The sequence below is a fragment of the Phocoena phocoena genome, chromosome 17 (genome assembly GCF_963924675.1).
Source record: "Phocoena phocoena chromosome 17, mPhoPho1.1, whole genome shotgun sequence".
Classification (NCBI taxonomy): Eukaryota; Metazoa; Chordata; class Mammalia; order Artiodactyla; family Phocoenidae; genus Phocoena; species Phocoena phocoena.
In genome coordinates, this window is record NC_089235.1 from 46,196,361 (window position 1) to 46,212,295 (window position 15,935).

Here is a 15,935-nt window from a genome sequence, read left to right on the forward strand (position 1 = left end):
TCTCATTTGTTCTAGGGGAAGCCAGCAGTCATTTCTGGAGGATATACATACATCCTTGAGGAGAGATTCACATGGCAAGTAATTGAGCCCTCTGTCCAGCAGCCCACGGAACAAGAACGTGAGTGAACTTGGAAAGAGATCCTCTGGCCTTCAGGTGACTGAAGACCTGGCTGATGGCTTGACCACAGCTTCATAAGGGACCCTCAGCCAGAAGCACCCAGCAGAGCTGCTGCTAGATTCCTGACTCTCAGAAACCAAGCGAGATAATAATGTTTGGTGGTGGTGGATTTTTTTTGTTGTTGTCGTTGTTGCACCAGGTCTTAGTTGCAGCAGGCAGGCTCCTTAGTTGTGGCTCCTGGGCTCCTTGGTTGCGGCTCGCCAGCTCCTTAGTTGCAGCATGGGAACTCTTAGTTGCGGCATGCACGTGTGATCTAGTTTCCTGACCAGGGATTGAATCCACGCCCCCTGCATTGGGAGCGCAGAGCCTTATCCACTGTGCCACCAGGGAAGTCCCTGTTTGTTGTTTTAAGCTGCTAAATTTGGGGTAGATTGTTACACAGCAATAGATAACAAATACACCATTATTTCATTTTAAAATGTTTACATATTCAAAAATACAAACAGACTTCCTAAAATTGTTACTTTTTATGAGCCGTTGAAATGTCAAAGGCACTTGTAAAGCAGAGGATTGCCTGAGGATTAATGCCTTACGTGTTACAAAATTACAGGCAGTTCTGACTTTGAGCCATCAGTGATACAGAAAATGTGTGGCAGCAACAGAGAGAATGAGAAATGCAAGCTTAAATTTGGGATTCCAGGATAATTTTTGTAGGTCCATCCTTCTGGACAATTTATGATTCTGGTGGAAGCCTAAGAACTCTATTTCCTTAAAATCCTTATGATAAAAAGCAATCACATTTCTTCCTCTCTCTTCATTCCTACATCAGTCTTAAGTTATTAAAGTTAAATTGCTTTAAATACCAGCTGGAAAATGCAATGAGCATTTAAGATACAATGTGCAGAGAGTTTGCCTGGGGCACAGAGTCAATGAAGGGAAGTGTTAGGAGGTCAGACTGAGTAATTGATGTCTTTTTGGTAAATTGATGTCTTTTTGCTCTTGGCCGTTAGAGCTGGGATGAGCCATACAGGAGCCATGCACCAGCTGGCCCAATGAAGTGGTAGATTCTAAAGGCAACCTGGGTTGATAGTTCCTCAGACCTGCTGGTCTTGGTACCAGTGCTTGCCTGGTGTGGTAAAAATCCCTGTGCATATGGAAGCGCATGTTACAAATACAAATTCCTGAGACTCACCCCTGGGGATTCTGATTCACTAAGTTAGAGGTTGGGCCAGGAAATGTACATTTGTGACAGGCTCCTATGGAGATTCTATGGACATCCAGGTTTAAGATCCAGAGTTCTAAGTGATTCTCCATGGGCTGGCCCTGTTATCCCCAAGTCTTAGGTGCTCATTCTATCTCTCACTCCAAGGCCTGCCCCTGAACCTGCCCCTGTTAATTCCTGAGGCTCCTGTGTCTCTGGGGACCTACCTGGCCTTTGGGCACTTTTTTTCTTATACAGTTTCTGCTCCTTTTGTTTTTTTTGATTTGGGCATCACCAGATATTTTGGGAAAGGAATTCCCTACTCCAGACTTGGTCCTTGGGAACTTCATCCTCAGCTTGGTCCTCACCAGCTCTCAGGGAAGAATCATATCATTTTGCTTAAATATCATATTTTCAAATTGAGTGCCCCCCTCATTGCGTGTGCAGGCACACACACACACACACACACACACCCCAAACATACGTACTTGCCAAGCTCTCACCCACCCAGGCAGGGGCCAGTGGAGGATGGAGACCCCAGCTGGTTCCACTTTCTGGTTCTTGAAAGCCTTGTCTGAAGCCCTCCATACCCACTTATATCTGTCCGCTCCCTTCCCTACAGCACCTTGGCTAGACAAATATGGACACTGAGCTCTGGATTTTGTTGCTTTCAAAAGCAATTTTTTGCTTATAAGAAAATTAAACTCTCACAGCAAGTGGAGAGAACAATACAATGAATCCTCATAGACCCATTCACGCAAATGCAATAATTATGAAAAATGTTGCCACATTCGCTTTATCTACTCTTTTTCCCCCTTTGGTTGAATTCTTTTAATTCTTCTAAAGCCAGTTTCAGATATCATGTCATTGTGCGTCTGCGTATGTCCATATACATTTCTTAAACATGTTTCTTTTCTAAATCAAGATCCAAACCAGGTCCACAAATTACATTTAGTTTTTTTGTCTTTTATATTCATTTTGATGTAGACTTCTCCCCAACCCACGATTTTTTTTTTCTTGCCATTGACTTGTTGCAGATAAGTCTGTTTCCCTCAGGCTTCTCAATATTCTAGATGTGTCTGTTTGGCTCCTTTGGACTGTCTTTCAACTCGTTTCCGTCTCTTCCTTGTTTCCAGAGGCTTGATTAGATCGCTTCAATTTTAGGGAATAGCACCTCAAAGGTGATGCCACAGGCTTTGCCGTGGAATACCTACAGTATCTGCCTGTTCTGCTTTTAATGATGCTAAGATTGCTCAATGGGTTTATGTGGTGACCACCTGATAGCTCATCCTAAAGTTTCCCATTAACCGTGCATCCCGTTAGTTTCATCCACTGTTAATCCCAAGTGAATTTTGAAGAGGAATTTCTGCTACAACAACACAGCTGCTCCACTGGTTACAATTTACCCACAGCCATCCATTGTACTTCTTTGCTCTGAACCCCCAGGAGATACGGCTTTCACCTGTGGCTGTATTTTCAAGCCCTGGAAAATGCTTCTTAAGCCTTTAATGTGCATTTAAACCTTGTTAAAATGTAACTCTAATTTAGGAGGCTCGAGATTCTGTATTTCTAACAAGCTTCCAGGTTATTCCAATATTACTGACCTGTGGCTACACTTTACAAAGCAAGGCCCTGGTGCATCTCTAATGTCTAAAATCCCACAGGAGCCAGAAGGAGCTACATATAGGCCACTCAGAGAGTTTCAAGAAACTGGCCCTAAGAATGAGGGTGTACATCTAAATTGGGCAATACTATAGGGCTGTCTTTCTGGCAAATCTTCTCTCTTCCAATCTGGAAAACTACTGCTTAGAGACCAATCATGGCCTCCTTCATATGGCTTCTGCATCCAGTGCCCAAGCCCATGACGAGCCCCTTCCCACTGGGCTGGACCACTTAGACTTAACCACCTCCTTCCCCTCTCCTCACGCACATCCCTGCCTGAAGTTCTGCAACAAGAGATGGAAAAAGTACAGTGAAAAATGTCCTGTGCTCTGATTGTCTCCAAAACTTAGTATACTGGGGACTGCATGGACCAGCTTGTGCCACAGAGGCCTGCCTGCTATCTCCAAAGTACCCTGGGAAAGGTCAGGGCTTTCTGCCAGGACCACCCAGGAAGAACTGACAACATAGGATGCAGGGGAGGGAGGGGCTGTACCAAGACCAGGGTGGATAATAAAAGCAAATCATCCCCAGCAGCAAATGCCACAGACAATTGCTCTAGATTTTTTGCTGTCCGAATCTCAACGCTCCCAACTGGCATCCACTTACTCGTATCTCTTGGCTTGATATCCTAGATCATGGATCTAATATCTCCTTTGTCCCACTTAAGCTTTAAGTTCTCTCCAAATATCCTTTTTGGCATTTTGGATCCACCTTCCAATTTTCATTCATGTTTTCTGGCTCTGCTTGTGATTTGAGGGGGTGCCAAGCCTTGGACAAAGACAGTTCCCTCTAACCTGTAGCCCTACAGACCCCATATCCAGCCATATTCAACTCAAGTCTCTTTCTGCAGAAGACCAGTGAGGATGAATTGGAGTTAGAGTGGGGAACATCTCAATTCATAGATTAGGTGGCCCTATGTGTACTGAAGAATTGCTGAAGGTTATCAAACAGGAAAGGGGCAGTCTCATGATATGAGGTTTTTTGAATATGTTTTTCCAGGTCGAGACAGTTTAAAGAGTATTTTGAGGTATCAAAAATGAACATGCCTCATTAATAATCTCAGAGAGAACATTCTGTTCTGTCGTAGCCCAGCCATGGTCTCTGGGTTCTCATTTTGGCATTTTCCCTTGGGTAAATGTCATCTCTTCCCAGTTCATTTAGACCATCAAAGCAATAATAATCCCCAAAATAGAGAGGGATGCTCTCATGATCGACGGGATACATGAAAAGCATTTTAATACAGAGTGAAAATGAAGAGGGTGGTTTTAATATAATACCTCACAACTGCCCTCTCATTCACTCCATCAGCCCAATTTGTGTAATTTCCTTCAAGACCATGCCTAAAGTATTTTTCTTCTGTAAAGCCATTCATGACTAAATCTACCACATCCTGATACAGGAAGAACTTTACATTTAAAGCTAGGAGGTGGCCTGGTACAGATTTTGGAATAAGGCAGGTAAAGATTTGAATCCCAGATCTGCTACTTACATTATCCAAAACGAAGGTCAAATTTATCATCTATATTATGAAGCTATCAACACTGTGGTATCACTAATTGATATATATTTTTAACCCAACGGCATTCTCCCACTACTTTCTTATTAAGATAACCCAGATGTATTCAAATATTGAGTGGAGATTCCTTGATCTCACAGAAGGTGGATCCAGCTCCTGATCTCTACTGGTCATGTGACCTAGTTCTGACCGATGAGATGGAAGGGGAAGTCTGAGGGGGGCTTCTGGGAAAGATTTTTTCATCCCTAAAGTGAGTGCTCTACCTTCTTCCTGTTTTTGAACTTCGTTGTGTGAAAAGATGAAACTTTTTACTGTGAGAGGCAGGAAAGTGCAAAAACGCTGACTCAGAGCTCAGAGTTATAAAGCTGCTGACCAAATGCCAGCAATAGTGTTAAGTGCCGCACAGAAAGCGATGAGCCGGTAACAGGCATCATCTCTGCCCTCCTGGAGCTCAGAGTCTAGTGGAAGGAGATGGCCAGTGATCGGACACCACACGAATAAATATGAAATCACAACTGTGACACGTGTTTTCAAAAAGAGGAGCATGTTGCTGTATTAATAAATCACAGAGAAATGTATCTCCCCAATATACCTACACCTAACCTGGGAGAGCCGCAGATGCTTCTCTGTGGATGAGATGATGGAGCAGGGATCCAAAGGAAGGTTAGGAGCTAGTTAGATGAGGGACAAAAGAGACTAAGAGTTTTAGGGCTATAGAATAACAAACGCAAAGACCCTGGGTAAGAGGGAACATGATATGTTTGCAATTGTACTTTTATTTTGAAAATTAATTTTATTTGATCAAAATTGTATATATATATGTGTGTATATAAACTACACATATGTATAAAAGTATATATAGTTTTAAAAGTCAAATAATTACCTTGAGTGATAATACTGAAAATAATATTGGTTAATATTATTGAAAACTATCAATCCATGCCTCACTCCTCCCCACTTTCCAATCCCACTCCTAAGGGCAACTCTTTTTCATTATTTGAGCTTTCTTTTTCAAATTCTAGCATTTACTTCCATATTTCTGAATACTATGTCGGTTGGCTAACCCAGAACACGTTTCCGCGACCTATTTCTGGCCAATGAGATGAAGGTATTTAGGAGGCTTCTAATGTCAGCGCTTGCATTTCTTTCTTCACAAATGACAGAGTTGCAATGAGCACCACTTTCTCCCCCTTCTTATTGCCTTAAGCATAGATGTAACAGCTAACGTTGAAGGGATCATCTTGTGTCCACATTAAGAAGGCCAAGAGAATCTCAGAGATGCCAGAACTGAGGGTCAGCACCAAAGCAAGTGCCTGCTAACTTTCAGACTTTTTTTTTTTTTTGTGCGGTACGCAGGCCTCTCGCTGTGGTGGCCTCTCCCGTTGCGGAGCACAGGCTCCGGACGCGCAGCCTCAGCAGCCGTGGCTCACGGGCCCAGCCGCTCCGCGGCATGTGGGATCCTCCCGGACCGGGTCACGAACCCGTGTCTCCTGCATCGGCAGGTGGACTCTCAACCACTGCGCCACCAGGGAAGCCCAGACCTTTTTTTTTAATGAGAAAAACTTAATCCTATTTTTCTAAACTACTGGTAGTTTAGTTCCCTGGGCCACCAGGGAAGCCCAAGACCTTTTTTTTTTTATGAGAAAAACTAAATCCTATTTTTCTAAACTACTGGTAGTTTAGTTCCCTGGGCCACCAGGGAAGCCCAGACCTTTTTTTTTTTTAAATGAGAAAAACGAAATCCTATTTTTCTAAACTACTGGTAGTTTTTCTAAACTACCAGCTGCCCAAAGAATTCCTAATTGATGTTTAGTTGCTAGATCCTGATGTATCAGTTTTAGGCAACAGCTATTGACTTTCTTTTATAGTAGATGATGATTTAACTCTTTCACAACCTTCCACATCCTCTTACCCACACAATACCAGTATCTTCCTCCTTCCATCTTCTCAGGTGAGGTTTATCACCAGTTTTAATAAATTATCATTCAGTAATTCTATTATGAAGATCGTATGAATATTACTCACTGTTGAGCCAAGTATGTAGAAGATTAATTTGATTATATTTCCATTCTTGTATAATTTTCCCCCTGGAGCTACTGAATGCTAAATATTTGCTTAATCTTCTCTGTACGTATTCCTAATACTTTTCACACCCTCAAAGAGTTTCTCAATATAATTTTCCACAGTGTTAAACTTAATATATGGATTCAACCTTCCGCACTTCCCTCCCACCTGGAGGCCTCTGTTGGATGAGAGTTTAGTTGCTCTCTAAGCCTGCTAAAAAGCCATCATTTTCCGACATCCCTTGAACTTTCTCCTCTGTTGCTTCACCTCTTTTCTGAGTCCTAAGACTGTCTCTTTCTTGGTTCTTTGTGTTCTCCCATGTCTTAATGGATCACATTGTCTAATATCTTTTTGAGAAAGCATGCATGAGAGGTAATTCTTAGAACCTGAGCTTCTGGAATTGAATTTTATTCTACTTTCATACTTCATCGATAACTTGTCTAGGCATATAATTCAGTATTTAAACGTATTTCCACCCCCACCCCCAATATCTTCAAGCTGGCAGTGTTGTTGAGTGAGCTAATACATTCTTTTTTTTTTTTTTTTTTGACCATGCCATGTGACTTGTGGGATCTCAGTTTCCCGACTAGGGATTGAACCTGGGTCATGAAAGTCCGGAATCCTAACCACTAGGCCACCAAGGAACTCCCAAGTTTTTCTTTTTTTTTTTCTTATTCTTTTTTTTTTTTTTTTTTACAAAAACGTTTCACTAATTTTAAGGTTGCATAACCCTTCCTTGATCAGCAGCCCAACCCATCTCCACAAAAACCCAACAGAAGTAGGCATGTCATTGCAGGAGGCAGGAGGAATGTCTTTGGAGGTGTTTGTTCTCAGCGTTTCCATCCAGGCACTGCTTTTCCTTGGGTGGCTCTTTGTATCTTGGGGCATACACCACCCATCCATGAGCTCTGGGAAACAGTCTGGATAGATCTGAGCACTCCAAGGAATTGACCTTCTGGTCTTCTCTCGTGGCCAGAACACATCCATGAGGAAAACGCAAGAAGTTCTAAGATAAAAGGAGGTCCAGGGTGTTACCAAGAGGCCCATACGTTGCTGTGTTTATGCTGAGAATCACTTGCTCCCGAGGTGGCAGTTCTAACACTCTCCGCTCTTGCAGCCTATTTTTTTTCCTGCGGAACAGCTCGCTATCTGGGTGACAGGCACCAACAGCCCCAGCTGTTTCTCCAAGGTGCCCAGCAGCACCCCTGGCTCAGGTCAGCCCGACTGTGCCGGCTGGAGTCTACAGCCAGAAGTCCCATCGCCTCAGGGATTCCTGCAGTTGGTAGGGAGAGCTTTGTCCCAAGAGAGGGAACAAGGGAAAAGAGAGAAAGAAGAAAGGGAGAAAGACAGAGAGACAGACAGAAGAGGGGGGGGACACGGAAGGAAGGAAGGAAGGGGGGAGGGAGGGAGGGAGGGAGGAAGGAAGCTTTTTTCTTATTCTTGATCGTTTGTGTCTAAGCAGTTTCCTCTTTGCTTATTTCATTTTATTTTCATTTCTTTCATCTGGGCTAGAAAGGTCAGCCCAGACATTTTATGAGAATTGCTTCAATTTACACTATTTAGAACCCACTGTGTTGACCACTAGGTGGGTCATATCAATCAGAAGACTTATAATACTTGGGTTTTTAAAAAATCATATTTTATCTTTTCTCTGATAATTCTCTCCCCAACATTTTTCCATTCTCTTTTTCTGAAACACCTCTTAGTCACATATTAGACCTACTTGACTGAGCCTGCAATTTTCCTATTTGTTCTCTTTCACTCTCTATTTTGTTGTCTTTTTGTTCTACTTCTTGGGAGGCTTCCTAGATTCTATCTCCAAATATAGAGAGGTTCTATTTCACCTTTTATATTTTAATGTCCACAAGCCCTTTCTGATTCTCTGCTGGTTGTTTTATTGCTTTTAAATAGTATGTTGGTGCTCACTTTGGCAGCACATGGCAAATGTGCAAGGATGACACGCAAATTCGTGAAGCATTCCATAAAAAAAAGTATGCTGTTCTTGTTTCATGCATGCAATATCGTCTCATATTTTAATTATAGAATCTTTATTCCATCCTTATACCACCTGTTTTCCTCAAAATCACTGTTTTAGTTACATTTTTGTTCTGGTCTTTATACTTCATTTTGGAGGCTTTTCTCAAATGTCTGATGACCCCTAACCTCATAATCTATATTTAAGAGTGTCACAAAAAAAGCTTCTTAGAAGCTCTATGGGTGAGGGTGGGACTTATTGACTGATGGACTTTGTTGAAAGGGGATCTGGTAGAGAATAGTCCCTTTCCTCCCTCCCTTCCTTCCTCTCTTTTCTTTACTTTTCTTTCCTCTCTTCCTTCTTTCTCTCTCACTCTCTCTTTTTTTCTGATTGGGAAACACCCACATCAGTATCTGTAGGTCTTTTCTCTAGGGGTTAATAATTAATCCAAAGAAAGATCCTGTCATCTCCTACCTTGAGGAGAGGCGTGGCTGGTAGTGGTGTAAGCTGGCTGGTATATTGTGGTACAAGTGGTATATTCCTGGCTCACTGGGCTGGATGGAGGAAGCTAGGAGATGGTATCTCACTGATTAGCATGTCGCCTTCACGTATTCTCCTTGTTAGAGGTCCAATGCCTCACTCCTGATGGTTCCTTCGATGTACCCAAGCCTGTGGTCTTCCTCGTTCAATTTGTCTAGAATACACTTCTGTCTCCTGCCAGCATGGAGGAGGCATGGTGTTATGGGCTGAACTGTGTCTTCCCTAAATTCATATGTTGAGGTCCTAACCCTCAGTAGAGGCATACTCCATTTGGTTGCACTTCACTTTACTGTGCTTTGCACGTATTGTATTTTTTACAAATTGGTGGTTTGTGGCAACCCTGCAACAAACAAGTCTGTTGGCACCATTTTTCCAACAGCATTTCCTCACTTTGTGTCTCTGTGTCATATTTTGATGATTTTTGCAATATTTCAAACTTTTTCATTATTATTATATTTGTTATAGTGATCTATGATAGGGGATCTTCGATGTTACTATTGTAATTGTTTTGAGGCACCATGAAATATGCCCGTATTAGATGACAAACTTAGATAAATGTTGTGTGTGTTCTGACTTCTCCACTGACAGGCCATTCCCCCATCTCTCTCACTCTCTTCAGGCCCCCCTATTCTCTGAGATACAACAACATTGCTATTAGGCCAATTAATAACCCTACAGTGGCCTCTAAGTGTTCAAGTGAAAGGACAAGTCGCACATCTCTCACCTTAAATCAAAAGCTGAAAATTATTAAGCTCAGTGAGGAAGGTGTGTAGAAAGCTGAGTCAGGCCAAAAGCTAGCCCTCTTGTGCCAAACAGTTAGCCAAGTTGTAAATGCAAAGAAAAAGTTCTTGAAGGAAATTAAAAGTGCTACTCCAGTGAACACATGAATGGTAAGAAAGTGGAACAAAATTATTGCTGATATGCAGAAAGTTTTAGTGGTCTGCATAGAAGATCAAACCAGCCACAACATTCCCTTAAGCCAAAGCCAAGTCCAGAGCAAGGTCCTAATTCTCTTCAATTCTATGAAGGCTGAGAGAGGTGAGGACACTGCAGAAGAAAAGTCTGAAGCCAGCAGAGGTGGTTCATGAACTTTAAGGAAAGAAGCCATCTCTGTAACGTAAAAGTGCAAGGTGAAGCAGCAAGTGCTGATGTAGAAGCTGCAGCAAGTTGTACAGAAGGTCTAGCTAAAATAATTTTTAAATAAATTTATTTATTTATTTATTTTTATTTTTGGCTGCATTGGGTCTTTGTTGCGTGCGGGCTTTCTCTAGTTGCGACGAGCAGGGGCTACTCTTCGTTGTGGTGTGTGGGCTTCTCGTTGCAGTGGCTTCTCTTGTTGTGGAGCATGGTCTCTAGGTGCGTGGGCTCAGTAGTTGTGGCTCGCAGGCTCTAGAGCGCAGGCTCAGTAGTTGTGGCACATGGGCTTAGTTGCTCTGTGACATGAGATCTTCCCGGACCGGGGCTCAAACCCGTGTCCCCTGCATTGGCAGGTGGATCCTTAACCACTGTGCCATCAGGGAAGTCCCTCTAGCTAATTCATGAAGGTAGCTACACTAAACATCAAACTTTCAATGTGGATGAAAAAGCCTTGTATTGCACGAAGATGTCACCAGAACTTTCATAGCTAGAAAGAAGTCAACGCCTGGCTTCAAAGGCTGACTCTCTTAATAGAGGCTAATGCAGCTGGTGACTTGAAGTTGAAGCCAGTGCTCATCTACCATTCTGAAAATCCTAGGGCCCTATGCTAAATCTCTGACTGTGCTCGACAAATGGATCAACAAAGCCTATATGACAGCATATGTGTTTATAGCATGGTTGATTGAATGTTTAAGCTACTGTTGAGACTTACTGCTCAGAAAAAAAAAGATTCATTTCAAAATATTGATGCTCACTGAAAATGCACCTGGTTAACCAAGAGCTCTGATGGAGATGTACAATGAGATGAATGTTGTTTCATGCCTGCTAACACAACATCCATTCTGCAGCCCATGGATCAAGGAGTCATTTCAACTTTCAGGTCTTACTATTTAAGAAGTACATTTCATAAGGCTACAGCTGCCACAGACAATGATTCCTCTGATGAATCTGGACAAAGTAAACTGAAAACCTTCTGGAAAGGATTCATCATTCTAGATGCCATTAAGAACATTCATGATGAGGTGACTCATGGAAAGAGGTCAAAATATCAAGGTTATCAGGAGTTGGGAAGAAGTTGCTTTCAATCCCCACGAATGACTTTGAGGGGCTCGGGATTTCACTGGAGGAAGTAACTGCAGATGTGGTAGAAATAGCTAGAGAACTAGAAATAGAAGTAGAGCCTGAAGATGTGACTGAATTGCTGCAATCTGATGATAAAACTTTCATGAATGCTGAGTTGACCAAAGAAAGTGGTTTCTTGAGATGGAATCTACTCCTGGTGAAGATCCTGTGAAGACTGTTAAAATGAGAGAGAGAAGTACATTCTCATGATGGGTGTGGCAGGGTTTCGTAGTCACTTACAACTCTTTTGCCAAAAGAATTAAAACAATTGGGTAACAGAGGTAATTTCATGGTCGATTATTTAAAATGGTCCAGGGAGGACCTTATCCTTCATAAACTAACCAATCAATGTAGCAGTAGGTAGCCAATCAGGGGATACTAAGTGATGCAATCAAACTTGAGTTATTAGATATTGGAGAGGAAGAAAGGAATCTTGGCCACCATTGACCAAAAAGAGGAAAGGGTTGCCCACAAATTCTTGTTTTGTTTGCACAAACAAATCTGGGACAGTTTGGTAAAAGCTTTTGGATAGTTTTGGAAATGGCTTCCCATTAAAGATGGCAGATTGACCCATATTTGTTTATGTTCACTGTCTTCTGAAAAGCACACTAAAGGAACGTAAAAGGATAAATCCACAGGGACAAAGAGGATGGAGGTGGGGTCATCTGCAATGGATATATTTCAACACAATTCTGGAAGATGGTCTGGATGGAAGAGTGGAAACTGTTTGTTTGTTTTATAAATTTATTTATTTATTTTTGGCTGGGTTGGGTCTTCGTTGCTGCGCACAGGCTTTCTCTAGTTGAGGTGAGCGGGGTCTACTCTTCGTTGCGGTGCACGGGCTTCTCATTGTGGTGGCTGCTCTTGTTGCAGAGCACAGGCTCTAGGTACGCAGCCTTCAGTACTTCTGGCACGTGGGCTTCAGTAGTTGTGGCTCGTGGGCTCTAGAGCGCAGGCTCAGTAGTTGTGGCGCACGGGCTTAGTTGCTCCACGGCATGTGGGATCTTCCCGGACCAGGGATGGAACCCGTGTCCCCTGCATTGGCAGGCGGATTCTTAACCACTGTGCCACCAGGGAAGCCCTGGAAACTGGTTTAACGGAACATCGGAAGCTACTCTAATGTCATCCTAGAGGTCAGTACAGAAACAGCTCAGGAGATTATTCTATAAAACACCAGATAGGCCTGGGTCTTGGACATGCCAGAGATCATGAGAGAGAGAGATGCTGATGAGATGTCTCAGGATCCCAGAAGTGAGGGAGAGGCGAGAGGCCAAGAGCTGAGTGAATGTGGGTATTTGGAGTTGTTAGATCCTCAGCTCAGGTCCCCTGTGCCATTTCTTGGAGCCAGGTGATTACAACTCCAGCAGGAAAAACAGGAGAGAGGCTTGTGCATCAGGCAGAAAGAAGGGCAGGAGTAAGGCACCTACAGGAAAGAAAGAATGGTAAACTGCATACGGAGTTGAGAATACTGGCAGCCTGGTGAGTTTTCCCTCAGGCAAGAGATAGCAGATACTTCTCTTGAGACACTGAAGAGCCCAGAAGAAAAGACCTCTAGTTTCTGATATTTAGGGGATCTTCCTAAGGAAAGGTGAACTTTTTATCTGATCACCACACAGCGAGCCCACCAGTGAGGAAGCACACTCCCTCCCACCCCTATGTGTGGTTTCCAGTGGGGTTTTATGACCTCATTCTTAAGTAAGAAGGGAGAGTCAAAGGTTTGCAAACATTTGATGAGAGCCTCCAGCATGATGAAATTTCAGAATATTAGGTAACCAAGGCACATAATCATGAAATTTCAGAATATTAGAGATAAAGAGATTATTCTATAAGTTTTTAGAAAGAAAAATTCCAGATCACAAAGGAATGGGAATCAAGATGGCATCCGAATTCTCAATGGCAACATTGGATGCTAGAAGATAAAAGAGCAATTTTTATGAACTTATGAATGAAACATTTCAACTTAGAATTCTACACTTGGTCAAACTCTTTAAAAAGTAAGAGTTGAATAAAGACATTTAAAATTTTACCTTCTGTACCCATTCTTGGGCTATTACTGGAACATATGCCATGGAAAATGAAGCAGCAAACCAAGAAAAAAGGCACAGGGCAGAGAAATGTGGTTCTTACTCTGGAGATGTCCCAGGATGACAACGGAGTAACAGGTCCAGAGAGGAACTTATCTCCATTGGAAGAGAAGGACAGTGGACTTTGGAGGGGGTTGGGGGGTGGGGAATGGGATCGATTGATCATTTGGAAAATAAATGTGACAGTTATTTGATAGACATGTTGTAGAAAAAATATCAGGTTGGAAACATCACAAACTGAGTAAACAGATAAAAGGTTTTTATAAGAAAGAAAACAACCATAGTTGCTCTATTGTGACTAGTATTTGCACAGTCACTGACTGCTTGCTATCCCTAAACTGTGAAAGAGATATATTGGCTGAATGGTGGAAGATGAAACTAGATGGGGCTTGATAGAGTTAAGTCCTTATCTAAGGCAACAGGTGGACAAAACACACCATCTAAATTGATAAATCAAGGGATAGCTGTGTAAATTATTTAGAAATAGGAAGGTAATGACAGAATAGATGGCTAAAAGTGGAATTTGGTAGCCTCTAGACAGGAGGTTAAGAAGGCAAATGAGAGGTGGGTACTGCATTATCTTAAAGTATCATGTTATCTTTAAAAAGTAAGCGTGTGTGCTTATACTGTCTTTAAAAAGTAAGAAAAATTTTTGAAATTCATTTGTTGAGAATGAAACACAGAACAGCCAAACCTTGTCTCATAATGTAATTTTCAGGAAATACATGATCCATACAGGTTAAAATAGAAGTTGTTTCATCTCTGTCAATGTAGTATTAATTCGAAATAAATCATGATAAGCTTTCCATGCCCTCTTTATTTCTACAATTCATATGCATGGGCTAGATTACTGTCGGAACTTCCACAGATACTCGTTGGAAGTAGTGGTTATAAATTACACGTTTGCAAATTCGTTGTTCCCAACCAGGAGAAACAAAACTGCAAAAAAAGTCAGTTTCATTCTGAATTGTTTCCGTAGCAACCATATTAAGCTGGAAGGATAAATTTCCTTTGTAATCGCTGCTTCTATTGAATTACAATGTAAATGTTGATGCTTGCCTGGAAACGTCAAATGACAACATGTTTATGGGAGGGATTCAGTGGTTTGCAGCTCTGGAATCCCAGGCTGCAGAGTTAAGATGGAAGTGGTGTCTGAGCCATATTAGGGTCTGTTCAACCAAATTTCTTCACCCCATCAAAACCATGCCACTCCCTATCCGTCTAGGTCATGAAAGGATGCTCACCTATTTGTAAATCTAGTAATCTACCGTATCTGTTACACATCGGGACACGAAAAGTGTTTGTTGTGGATAAGTATGTTAAAAATGCAATTACGTAACAGACTCGGCGATCTTTGTGTTTTTCTCCCCCTCTGAGCACAACGTACACTTCAGTCCCGTACTCTTCCGACACTGTCAAACCGTCTTCTTAATGTGGGTATTAAAAGCCTTGTGGTGGTGCGGTTGCGTTTGATTCCGGTTGGCTCGGGATCCCCGAGTTCAGCTCTCCTTAGTCCTTCCGTTTGACCCACAATCCCTAGTGGTTGCAGGTGTTGCTTTTTTTCCTGTTAACTTCTCTCCCTCAATTCTCCCCCACCCCCCGCCAAACCCCCCACCCCCCTTCCCAGGCCGGCCTCCGGGAAGAAGGGGAACGTAGCATGAAGTCTACTCGAAGCACTGACCCTCGGCTCCCACGGGCTGCCGCAGAGCTGCAAGCGTGCCGCCGCTGCTCTCAGGTAAACTTCGGAGTGAGTTACCTGCACTTGGAGAAGGGCCTTACCTGAGCGCGCCTCTGCCAATGGCAGCTCACCTGAGGGAGCCCCGCAGCCAATCACCGCGCAGCTCGTCCCTCGGGCTTGTACCCTTTAGTGAAAGAATTCAGCTCCTTGCGAGAAAGTTACCTGTGGCCGCCCAAGTCCGCCACTTTGTGCTCTGTGGCTGCCCACTGCCACGATCCGGGAGGACTCCGCGCCGCCCGGCCGCCTCCGAGCTCGGGCCCCATGTGAGGGGGCCCCCCCTTATCCCACCTTTCCGGCTAGGTGAGGGCGCGAGCGGGCGAGCGAGCGAGAGTGGTGAGGGGGGACGGAAAAGCAGAATTACCTGTAGCTCTTGTTCTGCCATCTCGGGCTCTCACACACCTTCACCTGCACAGACTTGAAAGTCCAGTTTCACCAGAGGCTGAGGCTCCAGGAAAAGGGGAGCGAGTTCATTGGATCAAACATGTCACAAGAGTCGGACAAGTAAGTGGATCACACGCGCCGGCTGCTGCTACTACCACTTTGGGCTGATGGCAACTGGTTTGTTATGTTTTTTGGTTTTTGGTTTTTTTTTTTTTAGGTTGCTATTGTTGGTTTTTTTTTTTCTTCTTTCTTTTTTCTTTTTCTTTTTGGTGTATCCAGACTTTTCCAGATTATGTTTCTACCCTGGTTAAGGGGAGACACCCTGCAAGAATATGAATGTTTAATACCCCCTTTGGGCCTTGATACTAAAAGTAGGTTTTCCTCTTTCCTTCCTCCC